Source organism: Macaca mulatta, chromosome 14 (assembly GCF_049350105.2).
Source record: "Macaca mulatta isolate MMU2019108-1 chromosome 14, T2T-MMU8v2.0, whole genome shotgun sequence".
NCBI lineage: Eukaryota > Metazoa > Chordata > Mammalia > Primates > Cercopithecidae > Macaca > Macaca mulatta.
Window position 1 is genome coordinate 65,403,240 of NC_133419.1, and position 19,534 is coordinate 65,422,773.

Below are 19,534 nucleotides of genomic sequence, written 5' to 3' on the forward strand. Positions count from 1 at the left end.
AAAGGAAATATCCTCGAATGAAATCTGGAAAGAAGCTTTCTGAGAAACTGCTTAGTGTTCTGTTAATTCATCTCACAGAGTTACATCTGTATTTCATGGATCTCTTTGCTAGCCTTATTTCTGTGGAATCTGAGAACCGATATTTCGGATCCCTTTGTAGACTATAGGGCCAAAGGAAATATCCTCCGATAACAAAGAGAAAGAAGCTTTCTGAGAAACTTCGTTGTGTTCTGTGAAATCATCTCACAGAGTTACAGCTTTCCCCTCACGGAGCCTTTCGCTAAGACAGTTCTTTTGAAATTGGCAAAGTGATATTTGGAAGCCCATAGAGGGCTATGGTGAAAAAGGAAATATCCTCAAATGAAATCTGGAAAGAAGCTTTCTGAGAAACTGCTTAGTGTTCTCTTAATTCATCTCACAGAGTTATATCTGTATTTCGTGGATCTCTTTGCTAGCCTTATTTCTGTGAAATCTGAGAACAGATATTTCGGATCCCTTTGAAGACTATAGGGCCAAAGGAAATATCCTCCGATAACAAAGAGAAAGAAGCTTTCTGAGAAACTTCTTTGTGTTTTGTGAAATCATCTCACAGAGTTACAGCTTTCCCCTCAAGAAGCCTTTCGCTAAGACAGTTCTTGTGGAATTGGCAAAGTGATATTTGGAAGCCCATAGAGGGCTATGGTGAAAAAGGAAATATCCTCAGATGAAATCTGGAAAGAAGCTTTCTGAGAAACTGCTTAGTGTTCTGTTAATTCATCTCACAGAGCTACATCTGTATTTCGTGGATCTCTTTGCTAGCCTTATTTCTGTGGAATCTGAGAACAGATATTTCGGATCCCTTTGGAGACTATAGGGCCAAAGGAAATATCCTCCGATAACAAAGAGAATGAAGCTTTCTGAGAAACTTCTTTATGTTCTGTGAAATCATCTCACAGAGTTACAGCTTTCCCCTCAAGAAGCCTTTCGCTAAGACAGTTCTTGTGGAATTGGCAAAGTGATATTTGGAAGCCCATAGAGGGCTATGGTGAAAAAGGAAACATCCTCAAATGAAATCTGGAAAAAAGCTTTCTGAGAAACTGCTTAGTGTTCTGTTAATTCATCTCACAGAGTTACATCTGTATTTCGTGGATCTCTTTGCTAGCCTTATTTCTGTGGAATCTGAGAACCGATATTTCGGATCCCTTTGTAGACTATAGGGCCAAAGGAAATATCCTCCGATAACAAAGAGAAAGAAGCTTTCTGAGAAACTTCTTTGTGTTCTGTGAAATCATCTCACAGAGTTACAGCTTTCCCCTCAAGAAGCCTTTCGCTAAGACAGTTCTTGTGGAATTGGCAAAGTGATATTTGGAAGCCCATAGAGGGCTATGGTGAAAAAGGAAATATCCTCAAATGAAATCTGGAAAGAAGCTTTCTGAGAAACTGCTTAGTGTTCTGTTAATTCATCTCACAGAATTACATCTGTATTTCGTGGATCTCTTTGCTAGCCTTATTTCTGTGGAATCTGAGAACCGATATTTCGGATCCCTTTGTAGACTATAGGGCCAAAGGAAATATCCCCCGATAACAAAGAGAAAGAAGCTTTCTGAGAAACTTCGTTGTGTTCTGTGAAATCATCTCACAGAGTTGCAGCTTTCCCCTCAAGAAGCCTTTCGCAAAGACAGCTATTGTGGAATTGGAAAAGTGATATTTGGAAGGCCATAGAGGGCTATGGTGGAAAAGGAAATATCCTCAGATGAAATCTGGAAAGAAGCTTTCTGAGAAACTGCTTAGTGTTCTGTTAATTCATCTCACAGAGTTACATCTGTATTTCGTGGATCTCTTTGCTAGCCTTATTTCTGTGGAATCTGAGAACAGATATTTCGGATCCCTATGAAGACTATAGGGCCAAAGGAAATATCCTCCGATAACAAAGAGAAAGAAGCTTTCTGAGAAACTTCTTTGTGTTCTGTGAAATCATCTCACAGAGTTACAGCTTTCCCCTCAAGAAGCCTTTCGCTAAGACAGTTCTTGTGGAATTGGCAAAGTGATATTTGGATGCCCATAGAGGGCTATGGTGAAAAAGGAAATATCCTCAAATGAAATCTGGAAAAAAGCTTTCTGAGAAACTGCTTAGTGTTCTGTTAATTCATCTCACAGAGTTACATCTGTATTTCGTGGATCTCTTTGCTAGCCTTATTTCTGTGGAATCTGAGAACCGATATTTCGGATCCCTTTGTAGACTATAGGGCCAAAGGAAATATCCTCCGATAACAAAGAGAAAGAAGGTTTCTGAGAAACTTCTTTGTGTTCTGTGAAATCATCTCACAGAGTTACAGCTTTCCCCTCAAGAAGCCTTTCGCTAAGACAGTTCTTGTGGAATTGACAAAGTGATATTTGGAAGCCCATAGAGGGCTATGGTGAAAAAGGAAATATCCTCAAATGAAATCTGGAAAGAAGCTTTCTGAGAAACTGCTTAGTGTTCTGTTAATTCATCTCACAGAGTTACATCTGTATTTCGTGGATCTCTTTGCTAGCCTTATTTCTGTGGAATCTGAGAACCGATATTTCGGATCCCTTTGTAGACTATAGGGCCAAAGGAAATATCTTCCGATAACAAAGAGAAAGAAGCTTTCTGAGAAACTTCGTTGTGTTCTGTGAAATCATCTCACAGAGTTGCAGCTTTCCCCTCAAGAAGCCTTTCGCAAAGACAGTTATTGTGGAATTGGAAAAGTGATATTTGGAAAGCCATAGAGGGCTATGGTGGAAAAGGAAATATCCTCAGATGAAATCTGGAAAGAAGCTTTCTGAGAAACTGCTTAGTGTTCTGTTAATTCATCTCACAGAGTTACATCTGTATTTCGTGGATCTCTTTGCTAGCTTTATTTCTGTGGAATCTGAGAACAGATATTTCGGATCCCTTTGAAGACTATAGGGCCAAAGGAAATATCCTCCGATAACAAAGAGAAAGAAGCTTTCTGAGAAACTTCTTTGTGTTCTGTGAAATCATCTCACAGAGTTACAGCTTTCCCCTCAAGAAGCCTTTCGCTAAGACAGTTCTTGTGGAATTGGCAAAGTGATATTTGGAAGCCCATAGAGGGCTATGGTGAAAAAGGAAATATCCTCAGATGAAATCTGGAAAGAAGCTTTCTGAGAAACTGCTTAGTGTTCTGTTAATTCATCTCACAGAGTTACATCTGTATTTCGTGGATCTCTTTGCTAGCCTTATTTCTGTGGAATCTGAGAACAGATATTTCGGATCCCTTTGAAGACTATAGGGCCAAAGGAAATATCCTCCGATAACAAAGAGAAAGAAGCTTTCTGAGAAACTTCTTTGTGTTCTGTGAAATCATCTCACAGAGTTACAGCTTTCCCCTCAAGAAGCCTTTCGCTAAGACAGTTCTTGTGGAATTGGCAAAGTGATATTTGGAAGCCCATAGAGGGCTATGGTGAAAAAGGAAATATCCTCAAATGAAATCTGGAAAGAAGCTTTCTGAGAAACTGTTTAGTGTTCTGTTAATTCATCTCACACAGTTACATCTGTATTTCGTGGATCTCTTTGCTAGCCTTATTTCTGTGGAATCTGAGAACAGATATTTCGGATCCCTTTGAAGACTATAGGGCCAAAGGAAATATCCTCCGATAACAAAGAGAAAGAAGCTTTCTGAGAAACTTCTTTGTGTTCTGTGAAATCATCTCACAGAGTTACAGCTTTCCCCTCAAGAAGCCTTTCGCTAAGACAGTTCTTGTGGAATTAGCAAAGTGATATTTGGAAGCCCTAGAGGGCTATGGTGAAAAAGGAAATATCCTCGAATGAAATCTGGAAAGAAGCTTTCTGAGAAACTGCTTAGTGTTCTGTTAATTCATCTCACAGAGTTACATCTGTATTTCATGGATCTCTTTGCTAGCCTTATTTCTGTGGAATCTGAGAACCGATATTTCGGATCCCTTTGTAGACTATAGGGCCAAAGGAAATATCCTCCGATAACAAAGAGAAAGAAGCTTTCTGAGAAACTTCGTTGTGTTCTGTGAAATCATCTCACAGAGTTACAGCTTTCCCCTCACGGAGCCTTTCGCTAAGACAGTTCTTTTGAAATTGGCAAAGTGATATTTGGAAGCCCATAGAGGGCTATGGTGAAAAAGGAAATATCCTCAAATGAAATCTGGAAAGAAGCTTTCTGAGAAACTGCTTAGTGTTCTCTTAATTCATCTCACAGAGTTATATCTGTATTTCGTGGATCTCTTTGCTAGCCTTATTTCTGTGAAATCTGAGAACAGATATTTCGGATCCCTTTGAAGACTATAGGGCCAAAGGAAATATCCTCCGATAACAAAGAGAAAGAAGCTTTCTGAGAAACTTCGTTGTGTTCTGTGAAATCATCTCACAGAGTTACAGCTTTCCCCTCACGGAGCCTTTCGCTAAGACAGTTCTTTTGAAATTGGCAAAGTGATATTTGGAAGCCCATAGAGGGCTATGGTGAAAAAGGAAATATCCTCAAATGAAATCTGGAAAGAAGCTTTCTGAGAAACTGCTTAGTGTTCTCTTAATTCATCTCACAGAGTTATATCTGTATTTCGTGGATCTCTTTGCTAGCCTTATTTCTGTGAAATCTGAGAACAGATATTTCGGATCCCTTTGAAGACTATAGGGCCAAAGGAAATATCCTCCGATAACAAAGAGAAAGAAGCTTTCTGAGAAACTTCTTTGTGTTCTGTGAAATCATCTCACAGAGTTACAGCTTTCCCCTCACGGAGCCTTTCGCTAAGACAGTTCTTTTGAAACTGGCAAAGTGATATTTGGAAGCCCATAGAGGGCTATGGTGAAAAAGGAAATATCCTCAGATGAAATCTGGAGAGAAGCTTTCTGAGAAACTGCTTAGTGTTCTGTTAATTCATCTCACAGAGTTACATCTGTATTTCGTGGATCTCTTTGCTAGCCTTATTTCTGTGGAATCTGAGAACAGATATTTGGGATCCCTATGAAGACTATAGGGCCAAAGGAAGTATCCTGCGATAACAAAGAGAAAGAAGCTTTCTGAGAAACTTCTTTGTGTTTTGTGAAATCATCTCACAGAGTTACAGCTTTCCCCTCAAGAAGCCTTTCGCTAAGACAGTTCTTGTGGAATTGGCAAAGTGATATTTGGAAGCCCATAGAGGGCTATGGTGAAAAAGGAAATATCCTCAGATGAAATCTGGAAAGAAGCTTTCTGAGAAACTGCTTAGTGTTCTGTTAATTCATCTCACAGAGCTACATCTGTATTTCGTGGATCTCTTTGCTAGCCTTATTTCTGTGGAATCTGAGAACAGATATTTCGGATCCCTTTGGAGACTATAGGGCCAAAGGAAATATCCTCCGATAACAAAGAGAATGAAGCTTTCTGAGAAACTTCCTTGTGTTCTGTGAAATCATCTCTCAGAGTTACAGCTTTCCCCTCACGGAGCCTTTCGCTAAGACAGTTCTTTTGAAATTGGCAAAGTGATATTTGGAAGCCCATAGAGGGCTATGGTGAAAAAGGAAATATCCTCAGATGAAATCTGGAAGGAAGCTTTCTGAGAAACTGCTTAGTGTTGTGTTAATTCATCTCACAGAGTTACATCTGTATTTCGTGGATCTCTTTGCTAGCCTTATTTCTGTGGAATCTGAGAACAGATATTTCGGATCCCTTTGAAGACTATAGGGCCAAAGGAAATATCCTCCGATAACAAAGAGAAAGAAGCTTTATGAGAAACTTCGTTGTGTTCTGTGAAATCATCTCACAGAGTTACAGCTTTCCCCTCACGGAGCCTTTCGCTAAGACAGTTCTTTTGAAATTGGCAAAGTGATATTTGGAAGCCCATAGAGGGCTATGGTGAAAAAGGAAATATCCTCAGAGGAAATCTGGAAAGAAGCTTTCTGAGAAACTGCTTAGTGTTCTGTTAATTCATCTCACAGTGTTACATCTGTATTTCATGGATCTCTTTGGTAGCCTTATTTCTGTGGAATCTGAGAACAGATATTTCAGATCCCTTTGAAGACTATAGGGCCAAAGGAAATATCCTCCGATAACAAAGAGAAAGAAGCTTTCTGAGAAACTTCGTTGTGTTCTGTGAAATCATGTCACAGAGTTGCAGCTTTCCCCTCAAGAAGCCTTTCGCAAAGACAGTTCGTGTGGAATTGGAAAAGTGATATTTGGAAGCCCATAGAGGGCTATGGTGGAAAAGGAAATATCCTCAGATGAAATCTGGAAAGAAGCTTTCTGAGAAACTGCTTAGTGTTCTGTTAATTCATCTCACAGAGTTACATCTGTATTTCGTGGATCTCTTTGCTAGCCTTATTTCTGTGGAATCTGAGAACAGATATTTCGGATCCCTATGAAGACTATAGGGCCAAAGGAAATATCCTCCGATAACAAAGAGAAAGAAGCTTTCTGAGAAACTTCTTTGTGTTCTGTGAAATCATCTGACAGAGTTACAGCTTTCCCCTCAAGAAGCCTTTCGCTAAGACAGTTCTTGTGGAATTGGCAAAGTGATATTTGGAAGCCCATAGAGGGCTATGGTGAAAAAGGAAATATCCTCAAATGAAATCTGGAAAGAAGCTTTCTGAGAAACTGCTTAGTGTTCTGTTAATTCATCTCACAGAGTTACATCTGTATTTCGTGGATCTCTTTGCTAGCCTTATTTCTGTGGAATCTGAGAACAGATATTTCGGATCCCTTTGAAGACTATAGGGCCAAAGGAAATATCCTCCGATAACAACGAGAAAGAAGCTTTCTGAGAAACTTCTTTGTGTTCTGTGAAATCATCTCACAGAGTTACAGCTTTCCCCTCAAGAAGCCTTTCGCTAAGACAGTTCTTGTGGAATTGGCAAAGTGATATTTGGAAGCCCATAGAGGGCTATGGTGAAAAAGGAAATATCCTCAAATGAAATCTGGAAAGAAGCTTTCTGAGAAACTGCTTAGTGTTCTGTTAATTCATCTCACAGAGTTACATCTGTATTTCGTGGATCTCTTTGCTAGCCTTATTTCTGTGGAATCTGAGAACAGATATTTCGGATCCCTATGAAGACTATAGGGCCAAAGGAAATATCCTCCGATAACAAAGAGAAAGAAGCTTTCTGAGAAACTTCTTTGTGTTCTGTGAAATCATTTCACAGAGTTACAGCTTTCCCCTCAAGAAGCCTTTCGCTAAGACAGTTCTTGTGGAATTGGCAAAGTGATATTTGGAAGCCCATAGAGGGCTATGGTGAAAAAGGAAATATCCTCAAATGAAATCTGGAAAGAAGCTTTCTGAGAAACTGCTTAGTGTTCTGTTAATTCATCTCACAGAGTTACATCTGTATTTCGTGGATCTCTTTGCTAGCCTTATTTCTGTGGAATCTGAGAACAGATATTTCGGATCCCTTTGAAGACTATAGGGCCAAAGGAAATATCCTCCGATAACAAAGAGAAAGAAGCTTTCTGAGAAACTTCGTTGTGTTCTATGAAATCATCTCACAGAGTTACAGCTTTCCCCTCACGGAGCCTTTCGCTAAGACAGTTCTTTTGAAATTGGCAAAGTGATATTTGGAAGCCCATAGAGGGCTATGGTGAAAAAGGAAATATCCTCATATGAAATCTGGAAAGAAGCTTTCTGAGAAACTGCTTAGTGTCTGTTAATTCATCTCACAGAGTTACATCTGTATTTCGTGTATCTCTTTGCTAGCCTTATTTCTGTGAAATCTGAGAACAGATATTTCGGATCCCTTTGAAGACTATAGGGCCAAAGGAAATATCCTCCGATAACAAAGAGAAAGAAGCTTTCTGAGAAACTTCTTTGTGTTCTGTGAAATCATCTCACAGAGTTACAGCTTTCCCCTCACGGAGCCTTTCGCTAAGACAGTTCTTTTGAAACTGGCAAAGTGATATTTGGAAGCCCATAGAGGGCTATGGTGAAAAAGGAAATATCCTCAGATGAAATCTGGAGAGAAGCTTTCTGAGAAACTGCTTAGTGTTCTGTTAATTCATCTCACAGAGTTACATCTGTATTTCGTGGATCTCTTTGCTAGCCTTATTTCTGTGGAATCTGAGAACAGATATTTGGGATCCCTATGAAGACTATAGGGCCAAAGGAAGTATCCTGCGATAACAAAGAGAAAGAAGCTTTCTGAGAAACTTCTTTGTGTTTTGTGAAATCATCTCACAGAGTTACAGCTTTCCCCTCAAGAAGCCTTTCGCTAAGACAGTTCTTGTGGAATTGGCAAAGTGATATTTGGAAGCCCATAGAGGGCTATGGTGAAAAAGGAAATATCCTCAGATGAAAACTGGAAAGAAGCTTTCTGAGAAACTGCTTAGTGTTCTGTTAATTCATCTCACAGAGTTACATCTGTATTTCGTGGATCTCTTTGCTAGCCTTATTTCTGTGGAATCTGAGAACAGATATTTCGGATCCCTTTGGAGACTATAGGGCCAAAGGAAATATCCTCCGATAACAAAGAGAATGAAGCTTTCTGAGAAACTTCCTTGTGTTCTGTGAAATCATCTCTCAGAGTTACAGCTTTCCCCTCACGGAGCCTTTCGCTAAGACAGTTCTTTTGAAATTGGCAAAGTGATATTTGGAAGCCCATAGAGGGCTATGGTGAAAAAGGAAATATCCTCAGATGAAATCTGGAAAGAAGCTTTCTGAGAAACTGCTTAGTGTTGTGTTAATTCATCTCACAGAGTTACATCTGTATTTCGTGGATCTCTTTGCTAGCCTTATTTCTGTGGAATCTGAGAACAGATATTTCGGATCCCTTTGAAGACTATAGGGCCAAAGGAAATATCCTCCGATAACAAAGAGAAAGAAGCTTTATGAGAAACTTCGTTGTGTTCTGTGAAATCATCTCACAGAGTTACAGCTTTCCCCTCACGGAGCCTTTCGCTAAGACAGTTCTTTTGAAATTGGCAAAGTGATATTTGGAAGCCCATAGAGGGCTATGGTGAAAAAGGAAATATCCTCAGAGGAAATCTGGAAAGAAGCTTTCTGAGAAACTGCTTAGTGTTCTGTTAATTCATCTCACAGTGTTACATCTGTATTTCATGGATCTCTTTGGTAGCCTTATTTCTGTGGAATCTGAGAACAGATATTTCAGATCCCTTTGAAGACTATAGGGCCAAAGGAAATATCCTCCGATAACAAAGAGAAAGAAGCTTTCTGAGAAACTTCGTTGTGTTCTGTGAAATCATGTCACAGAGTTGCAGCTTTCCCCTCAAGAAGCCTTTCGCAAAGACAGTTCGTGTGGAATTGGAAAAGTGATATTTGGAAGCCCATAGAGGGCTATGGTGGAAAAGGAAATATCCTCAGATGAAATCTGGAAAGAAGCTTTCTGAGAAACTGCTTAGTGTTCTGTTAATTCATCTCACAGAGTTACATCTGTATTTCGTGGATCTCTTTGCTAGCCTTATTTCTGTGGAATCTGAGAACAGATATTTCGGATCCCTATGAAGACTATAGGGCCAAAGGAAATATCCTCCGATAACAAAGAGAAAGAAGCTTTCTGAGAAACTTCTTTGTGTTCTGTGAAATCATCTGACAGAGTTACAGCTTTCCCCTCAAGAAGCCTTTCGCTAAGACAGTTCTTGTGGAATTGGCAAAGTGATATTTGGAAGCCCATAGAGGGCTATGGTGAAAAAGGAAATATCCTCAAATGAAATCTGGAAAGAAGCTTTCTGAGAAACTGCTTAGTGTTCTGTTAATTCATCTCACAGAGTTACATCTGTATTTCGTGGATCTCTTTGCTAGCCTTATTTCTGTGGAATCTGAGAACAGATATTTCGGATCCCTTTGAAGACTATAGGGCCAAAGGAAATATCCTCCGATAACAACGAGAAAGAAGCTTTCTGAGAAACTTCTTTGTGTTCTGTGAAATCATCTCACAGAGTTACAGCTTTCCCCTCAAGAAGCCTTTCGCTAAGACAGTTCTTGTGGAATTGGCAAAGTGATATTTGGAAGCCCATAGAGGGCTATGGTGAAAAAGGAAATATCCTCAAATGAAATCTGGAAAGAAGCTTTCTGAGAAACTGCTTAGTGTTCTGTTAATTCATCTCACAGAGTTACATCTGTATTTCGTGGATCTCTTTGCTAGCCTTATTTCTGTGGAATCTGAGAACAGATATTTCGGATCCCTATGAAGACTATAGGGCCAAAGGAAATATCCTCCGATAACAAAGAGAAAGAAGCTTTCTGAGAAACTTCTTTGTGTTCTGTGAAATCATTTCACAGAGTTACAGCTTTCCCCTCAAGAAGCCTTTCGCTAAGACAGTTCTTGTGGAATTGGCAAAGTGATATTTGGAAGCCCATAGAGGGCTATGGTGAAAAAGGAAATATCCTCAAATGAAATCTGGAAAGAAGCTTTCTGAGAAACTGCTTAGTGTTCTGTTAATTCATCTCACAGAGTTACATCTGTATTTCGTGGATCTCTTTGCTAGCCTTATTTCTGTGGAATCTGAGAACAGATATTTCGGATCCCTTTGAAGACTATAGGGCCAAAGGAAATATCCTCCGATAACAAAGAGAAAGAAGCTTTCTGAGAAACTTCGTTGTGTTCTATGAAATCATCTCACAGAGTTACAGCTTTCCCCTCACGGAGCCTTTCGCTAAGACAGTTCTTTTGAAATTGGCAAAGTGATATTTGGAAGCCCATAGAGGGCTATGGTGAAAAAGGAAATATCCTCATATGAAATCTGGAAAGAAGCTTTCTGAGAAACTGCTTAGTGTCTGTTAATTCATCTCACAGAGTTACATCTGTATTTCGTGTATCTCTTTGCTAGCCTTATTTCTGTGAAATCTGAGAACAGATATTTCGGATCCCTTTGAAGACTATAGGGCCAAAGGAAATATCCTCCGATAACAAAGAGAAAGAAGCTTTCTGAGAAACTTCTTTGTGTTCTGTGAAATCATCTCACAGAGTTACAGCTTTCCCCTCAAGAAGCCTTTCGCTAAGACAGTTCTTGTGGAATTGGCAAAGTGATATTTGGAAGCCCATAGAGGGCTATGGTGAAAAAGGAAATATCCTCAAATGAAATCTGGAAAGAAGCTTTCTGAGAAACTGCTTAGTGTTCTGTTAATTCATCTCACAGAGTTACATCTGTATTTCGTGGATGTCTTTGCTAGCCTTATTTCTGTGGAATCTGAGAACAGATATTTCGGATCCCTTTGAAGACTATAGGGCCAAAGGAAATATCCTCCGATAACAAAGAGAAAGAAGCTTTCTGAGAAACTTCGTTGTGTTCTGTGAAATCATCTCACAGAGTTACAGCTTTCCCCTCACGGAGCCTTTCGCTAAGACAGTTCTTTTGAAATTGGCAAAGTGATATTTGGAAGCCCATAGAGGGCTATGGTGAAAAAGGAAATATCCTCAGAGGAAATCTGGAAAGAAGCTTTCTGAGAAACTGCTTAGTGTTCTGTTAATTCATCTCACAGTGTTACATCTGTATTTCATGGATCTCTTTGCTAGCCTTATTTCTGTGGAATCTGAGAACAGATATTTCGGATCCCTATGAAGTCTATAGGGCCAAAGGAAATATCCTCCGATAACAAAGAGAAAGAAGCTTTCTGAGAAACTTCTTTGTGTTCTGTGAAATCATCTCACAGAGTTACAGCTTTCCCCTCAAGAAGCCTTTCGCTAAGACAGTTCTTGTGGAATTGGCAAAGTGATATTTGGAAGCCCATAGAGGGCTATGGTGAAAAAGGAAATATCCTCAGATGAAATCTGGAAAGAAGCTTTCTGAGAAACTGCTTAGTGTTCTGTTAATTCATCTCACAGAGTTACATCTGTATTTCGTGGATCTCTTTGCTAGCCTTATTTCTGTGGAATCTGAGAACAGATATTTCGGATTCCTTTGAAGACTATAGGGCCAAAGGAAATATCCTCCGATAACAAAGAGAAAGAAGCTTTCTGAGAAACTTCTTTGTGTTCTGTGAAATCATCTCACAGAGTTACAGCTTTCCCCTCAAGAAGCCTTTCGCTAAGACAGTTCTTGTGGAATTGGCAAAGTGATATTTGGAAGCCTATAGAGGGCTATGGTGAAAAAGGAAATATCCTCAAATGAAATCTGGAAAGAAGCTTTCTGAGAAACTGCTTAGAGTTCTGTTAATTCATCTCACAGAGTTACATCTGTGTTTCGTGGATCTCTTTGCTAGCCTTATTTCTGTGGAATCTGAGAACAGATATTTCGGATACCTTTGAAGACTATAGGGCCAAAGGAAATATCCTCCGATAACAAAGAGAAAGAAGCTTTCTGAGAAACTTCGTTGTGTTCTAGGAAATCATCTCACAGAGTTACAGCTTTCCCCTCACGGAGCCTTTCGCTAAGACAGTTCTTTTGAAATTGACAAAGTGATAATTGGAAGCCCATAGAGGGCTATGGTGAAAAAGGAAATATCCTCAGATGAAATCTGGAAAGAAGCTTTCTGATAAACTGCTTAGTGTCTGTTAATTCATCTCACAGAGTTACATCTGTATTTCGTGGATCTGTTTGCTAGCCTTATTTCTGTGGAATCTGAGAACAGATATTTCGGATCCCTATGAAGACTATAGGGCCAAAGGAAATATCCTCCGATAACAAAGACAAAGAAGCTTTCTGAGAAACTTCTTTGTGTTCTGTGAAATCATCTCACAGAGCTACAGCTTTCCCCTCAAGAAGCCTTTCGCTAAGACAGTTCTTGTGGAATTGGCAAAGTGATATTTGGAAGCCCATAGAGGGCTATGGTGAAAAAGGAAATATCCTCAAATGAAATCTGGAAAGAAGCTTTCTGAGAAACTGCTTAGTGTTCTGTTAATTCATCTCACAGAGTTACATCTGTATTTCGTGGATCTCTTTGCTAGCCTTATTTCTGTGGAATCTGAGAACAGATATTTCGGATCCCTTTGAAGACTATAGGGCCAAAGGAAATATCCTCCGATAACAAAGAGAAAGAAGCTTTCTGAGAAACTTCGTTGTGTTCTGTGAAATCATCTCACAGAGTTACAGCTTTCCCCTCAAGGAGCCTTTCCCTAAGACAGTTTATGTGGAATTGGCAAAGTGATATTTGGAAGCCCATAGAGGGCTACGGTGAAAAAGGAAATATCCTCAGATGAAATCTGGAAAGAAGCTTTCTGAGAAACTGCTTAGCGTTCTGTTAATTCATCTCACAGAGTTACATCTGTATTTCGTGGATCTCTTTGCTAGCCTTATTTCTGTGGAATCTGAGAACAGATATTTCGGATCCCTTTGAAGACTATAGGGCCAAAGGAAATATCCTCCGATAACAAAGAGAAAGAAGCTTTCTGAGAAACTTCTTTGTGTTCTGTGAAATCATCTCACAGTGTTACAGCTTTCCCCTCACGGAGCCTTTCGCTAAGACAGTTCTTTTGAAACTGGCAAAGTGATATTTGGAAGCCCATAGAGGGCTATGGTGAAAAAGGAAATATCCTCAGATGAAATCTGGAAAGAAGCTTTCTGAGAAACTGCTTAGTGTTCTGTTAATTCATCTCACAGAGTTACATCTGTATTTCGTCGATCTCTTTGCTAGCCTTATTTCTGTGGAATCTGAGAACAGATATTTCGGATCCCTATGAAGACTATAGGGCCAAAGGAAGTATCCTGCGATAACAAAGAGAAAGAAGCTTTCTGAGAAACTTCTTTGTGTTTTGTGAAATCATCTCACAGAGTTACAGCTTTCCCCTCAAGAAGCCTTTCGCTAAGACAGTTCTTGTGGAATTGGCAAAGTGATATTTGGAAGCCCATAGAGGGCTATGGTGAAAAAGGAAATATCCTCAGATGAAATCTGGAAAGAAGCTTTCTGAGAAACTGCTTAGTGTTCTGTTAATTCATCTCACAGAGCTACATCTGTATTTCGTGGATCTCTTTGCTAGCCTTATTTCTGTGGAATCTGAGAACAGATATTTCGGATCCCTTTGAAGACTATAGGGCCAAAGGAAATATCCTCCGATAACAAAGAGAAAGAAGCTTTCTGAGAAACTTCTTTGTGTTCTGTGAAATCATCTCACAGAGTTGCAGCTTTCCCCTCAAGAAGCCTTTCGCTAAGACAGTTCTTGGGGAATTGGCAAAGTGATATTTGGAAGCCCATAGAGGGCTATGGTGAAAAAGGAAATATCCTCAGATGAAATCTGGAAAGAAGCTTTCTGAGAAACTGCTTAGTGTTCTGTTAATTCATCTCACAGAGTTACATCTGTATTTCGTGCATCTCTTTGCTAGCCTTATTTCTGTGGAATCTGAGAACAGATATTTCGGATCCCTTTGAAGACTATAGGGCCAAAGGAAATATCCTCCGATAACAAAGAGAAAGAAGCTTTCTGAGAAACTTCGTTGTGTTCTGTGAAATCATCTCACAGAGTTACAGCTTTCCCCTCAAGGAGCCTTTCGCTAAGACAGTTCTTGTGGAATTGGCAAAGTGATATTTGGAAGCCCATAGTGGGCTATGGTGAAAAAGGAAATATCCTCAGATGAAATCTGGAAAGAAGCTTTCTGAGAAACTGCTTAGCGTTCTGTTAATTAATCTCACAGAGTTACATCTGTATTTCGTTGATCTCTTTGCTAGCCTTATTTCTGTGGAATCTGAGAACAGATATTTCGGATCCCTTTGAAGACTATAGGGCCAAAGGAAATATCCTCCGATAACAAAGAGAAAGAAGATTTCTGAGAAACTTCTTTGTGTTCTGTGAAATCATCTCACAGAGTTACAGCTTTCCCCTCACGGAGCCTTTCGCTAAGACAGTTCTTTTGAAACTGGCAAAGTGATATTTGGAAGCCCATAGAGGGCTATGGTGAAAATGGAAATATCCTCAGATGAAATCTGGAAAGAAGCTTTCTGAGAAACTGCTTAGTGTTCTGTTAATTCATCTCACAGAGCTACATCTGTATTTCGTGGATCTCTTTGCTAGCCTTATTTCTGTGGAATCTGAGAACAGATATTTCGGATCCCTTTGAAGACTATAGGGTCAAAGGAAATATCCTCCGATAACAAAGAGAAAGAAGCTTTCTGAGAAACTACTTTGTGTTCTGTGAAATCATCTCACAGAGTTGCAGCTTTCCCCTCAAGAAGCCTTTCGCTAAGACAGTTCTTGTGGAATTGGCAAAGTGATATTTGGAAGCCCATGGAGGGCTATGGTGAAAAAGGAAATATCCTCAAATGAAATCTGGAAAGAAGCTTTCTGAGAAACTGCTTAGTGTTCTGTTAATTCATCTCACAGAGTTACATCTGTATTTCCTGGATCTCTTTGCTAGCCTTATTTCTGTGGAATCTGAGAACAGATATTTCGGATCCCTTTGAAGACTATAGGGCCAAAGGAAATATCCTCCGATAACAAAGGCAAAGAAGCTTTCTAAAACTTCCTTGTGTTCTGTGAAATCATCTCTCAGAGTTACAACTTTCCCCTCACGGAGCCTTTCGCTAAGACAGTTCTTTTGAAATTGGCAAAGTGATATTTGGAAGCCCATAGAGGGCTATGGTGAAAAAGGAAATATCCTCAGATGAAATCTGGAAAGAAGCTTTCTGAGAAACTGCTTAGTGTTCTGTTAATTCATCTCACAGAGTTACATCTGTATTTCGTGGATCTCTTTGCTAGCCTTATTTCTGTGGAATCTGAGAACAGATATTTCGGATCCCTTTGAAGACTATAGGGCCAAAGGAAATATCCTCCGATAACAAAGAGAAAGAAGCTTTCTGAGAAACTTCTTTGTGTTCTGTGAAATCATCTGACAGAGTTACAGCTTTCCCCTCAAGAAGCCTTTCGCTAAGACAGTTCTTGTGGAATTGGCAAAGTGATATTTGGAAGCCCATAGAGGGCTATGGTGAAAAAGGAAATATCCTCAAATGAAATCTGGAAAGAAGCTTTCTGAGAAACTGCTTAGTGTTCTGTTAATTCATCTCACAGAGTTACATCTGTATTTCGTGGATCTCTTTGCTAGCCTTATTTCTGTGGAATCTGAGAACAGATATTTCGGATTCCTTTGAAGACTATAGGGCCAAAGGAAATATCCTCCGATAACAAAGAGAAAGAAGCTTTCTGAGAAACTTCTTTGTGTTCTGTGAAATCATCTCACAGAGTTACAGCTTTCCCCTCAAGAAGCCTTTCGATAAGACAGTTCTTGTGGAATTGGCAAAGTGATATTTGGAAGCCCATAGAGGGCTATGGTGAAAAAGGAAATATCCTCAAATGAAATCTGGAAAGAAGCTTTCTGAGAAACTGCTTAGAGTTCTGTTAATTCATCTCACAGAGTTACATCTGTATTTCGTGGATCTCTTTGCTAGCCTTATTTCTGTGGAATCTGAGAACAGATATTTCAGATCCCTTTGAAGACTATAGGGCCAAAGGAAATATCCTCCGATAACAAAGAGAAAGAAGCTTTCTGAGAAACGTCGTTGTGTTCTAGGAAATCATCTCACAGAGTTACAGCTTTCCCCTCACGGAGCCTTTCGCTAAGACAGTTCTTTTGAAATTGACAAAGTGATAATTGGAAGCCCATAGAGGGCTATGGTGAAAAAGGAAATATCCTCAGATGAAATCTGGAAAGAAGCTTTCTGATAAACTGCTTAGTGTCTGTTAATTCATCTCACAGAGTTACATCTGTATTTCGTGGATCTCTTTGCTAGCCTTATTTCTGTGGAATCTGAGAACAGATATTTCGGATCCCTATGAAGACTATAGGGCCAAAGGAAATATCCTCCGATAACAAAGACAAAGAAGCTTTCTGAGAAACTTCTTTGTGTTCTGTGAAATCATCTCACAGAGCTACAGCTTTCCCCTCAAGAAGCCTTTCGCTAAGACAGTTCTTGTGGAATTGGCAAAGTGATATTTGGAAGCCCATAGAGGGCTATGGTGAAAAAGGAAATATCCTCAAATGAAATCTGGAAAGAAGCTTTCTGAGAAACTGCTTAGTGTTCTGTTAATTCATCTCACAGAGTTACATCTGTATTTCGTGGATCTCTTTGCTAGCCTTATTTCTGTGGAATCTGAGAACAGATATTTCGGATCCCTTTGAAGACTATAGGGCCAAAGGAAATATCCTCCGATAACAAAGAGAAAGAAGCTTTCTGAGAAACTTCGTTGTGTTCTGTGAAATCATCTCACAGAGTTACAGCTTTCCCCTCAAGGAGCCTTTCCCTAAGACAGTTTATGTGGAATTGGCAAAGTGATATTTGGAAGCCCATAGAGGGCTACGGTGAAAAAGGAAATATCCTCAGATGAAATCTGGAAAGAAGCTTTCTGAGAAACTGCTTAGCGTTCTGTTAATTCATCTCACAGAGTTACATCTGTATTTCGTGGATCTCTTTGCTAGCCTTATTTCTGTGGAATCTGAGAACAGATATTTCGGATCCCTTTGAAGACTATAGGGCCAAAGGAAATATCCTCCGATAACAAAGAGAAAGAAGCTTTCTGAGAAACTTCTTTGTGTTCTGTGAAATCATCTCACAGTGTTACAGCTTTCCCCTCACGGAGCCTTTCGCTAAGACAGTTCTTTTGAAACTGGCAAAGTGATATTTGGAAGCCCATAGAGGGCTATGGTGAAAAAGGAAATATCCTCAGATGAAATCTGGAAAGAAGCTTTCTGAGAAACTGCTTAGTGTTCTGTTAATTCATCTCACAGAGTTACATCTGTATTTCGTGGATCTCTTTGCTAGCCTTATTTCTGTGGAATCTGAGAACAGATATTTCGGATCCCTATGAAGACTATAGGGCCAAAGGAAGTATCCTGCGATAACAAAGAGAAAGAAGCTTTCTGAGAAACTTCTTTGTGTTTTGTGAAATCATCTCACAGAGTTACAGCTTTCCCCTCAAGAAGCCTTTCGCTAAGACAGTTCTTGTGGAATTGGCAAAGTGATATTTGGAAGCCCATAGAGGGCTATGGTGAAAAAGGAAATATCCTCAGATGAAATCTGGAAAGAAGCTTTCTGAGAAACTGCTTAGTGTTCTGTTAATTCATCTCACAGAGCTACATCTGTATTTCGTGGATCTCTTTGCTAGCCTTATTTCTGTGGAATCTGAGAACAGATATTTCGGATCCCTTTGAAGACTATAGGGCCAAAGGAAATATCCTCCGATAACAAAGAGAAAGAAGCTTTCTGAGAAACTTCTTTGTGTTCTGTGAAATCATCTCACAGAGTTGCAGCTTTCCCCTCAAGAAGCCTTTCGCTAAGGCAGTTCTTGGGGAATTGGCAAAGTGATATTTGGAAGCCCATAGAGGGCTATGGTGAAAAAGGAAATATCCTCAGATGAAATCTGGAAAGAAACTTTCTGAGAAACTGCTTAGTGTTCTGTTAATTCATCTCACAGAGTTACATCTGTATTTCGTGCATCTCTTTGCTAGCCTTATTTCTGTGGAATCTGAGAACAGATATTTCGGATCCCTTTGAAGACTATAGGGCCAAAGGAAATATCCTCCGATAACAAAGAGAAAGAAGCTTTCTGAGAAACTTCGTTGTGTTCTGTGAAATCATCTCACAGAGTTACAGCTTTCCCCTCAAGGAGCCTTTCGCTAAGACAGTTCATGTGGAATTGGCAAAGTGATATTTGGAAGCCCATAGAGGGCTATGGTGAAAAAGGAAATATCCTCAGATGAAATCTGGAAAGAAGCTTTCTGAGAAGCTGCTTAGTGTTCTGTTAATTCATCTCACAGAGTTACATCTGTATTTCGTGGATCTCTTTGCTAGCCTTATTTCTGTGGAATCTGAGAACAGATATTTCGGATCCCTTTGAAGACTATAGGGCCAAAGGAAATATCCTCCGATAACAAAGGCAAAGAAGCTTTCTGAGAAACTTCCTTGTGTTCTGTGAAATCATCTCTCAGAGTTACAACTTTCCCCTCACGGAGCCTTTCGCTAAGACAGTTCTTTTGAAATTGGCAAAGTGATATTTGGAAGCCCATAGAGAGCTATGGTGAAAAAGGAAATATCCTCAGATGAAATCTGGAAAGAAGCTTTCTGAGAAACTGCTTAGTGTTCTGTTAATTCATCTCACAGAGTTACATCTGTATTTCGTGGATCTCTTTGCTAGCCTTATTTCTGTGGAATCTGAGAACAGATATTTCGGATCCCTTTGAAGACTATAGGGCCAAAGGAAATATCCTCCGATAACAAAGAGAAAGAAGCTTTCTGAGAAACTTCGTTGTGTTCTGTGAAATCATCTCACAGAGTTACAGCTTTCCCCTCACGGAGCCTTTCGCTAAGACAGTTCTTTTGAAATTGGCAAAGTGATATTTGGAAGCCCATAGAGGTCTATGGTGAAAAAGGAAATATCCTCAGAGGAAATCTGGAAAGAAGCTTTCTGAGAAACTGCTTAGTGTTCTGTTAATTCATCTCACAGTGTTACATCTGTATTTCATGGATCTCTTTGGTAGCCTTATTTCTGTGGAATCTGAGAACAGATATTTCAGATCCCTTTGAAGACTATAGGGCCAAAGGAAATATCCTCCGATAAAAAAGAGAAAGAAGCTTTCTGAGAAACTTCGTTGTGTTCTGTGAAATCATGTCACAGAGTTGCAGCTTTCCCCTCAAGAAGCCTTTCGCAAAGACAGTTCATGTGGAATTGGAAAAGTGATATTTGGAAGCCCATAGAGGG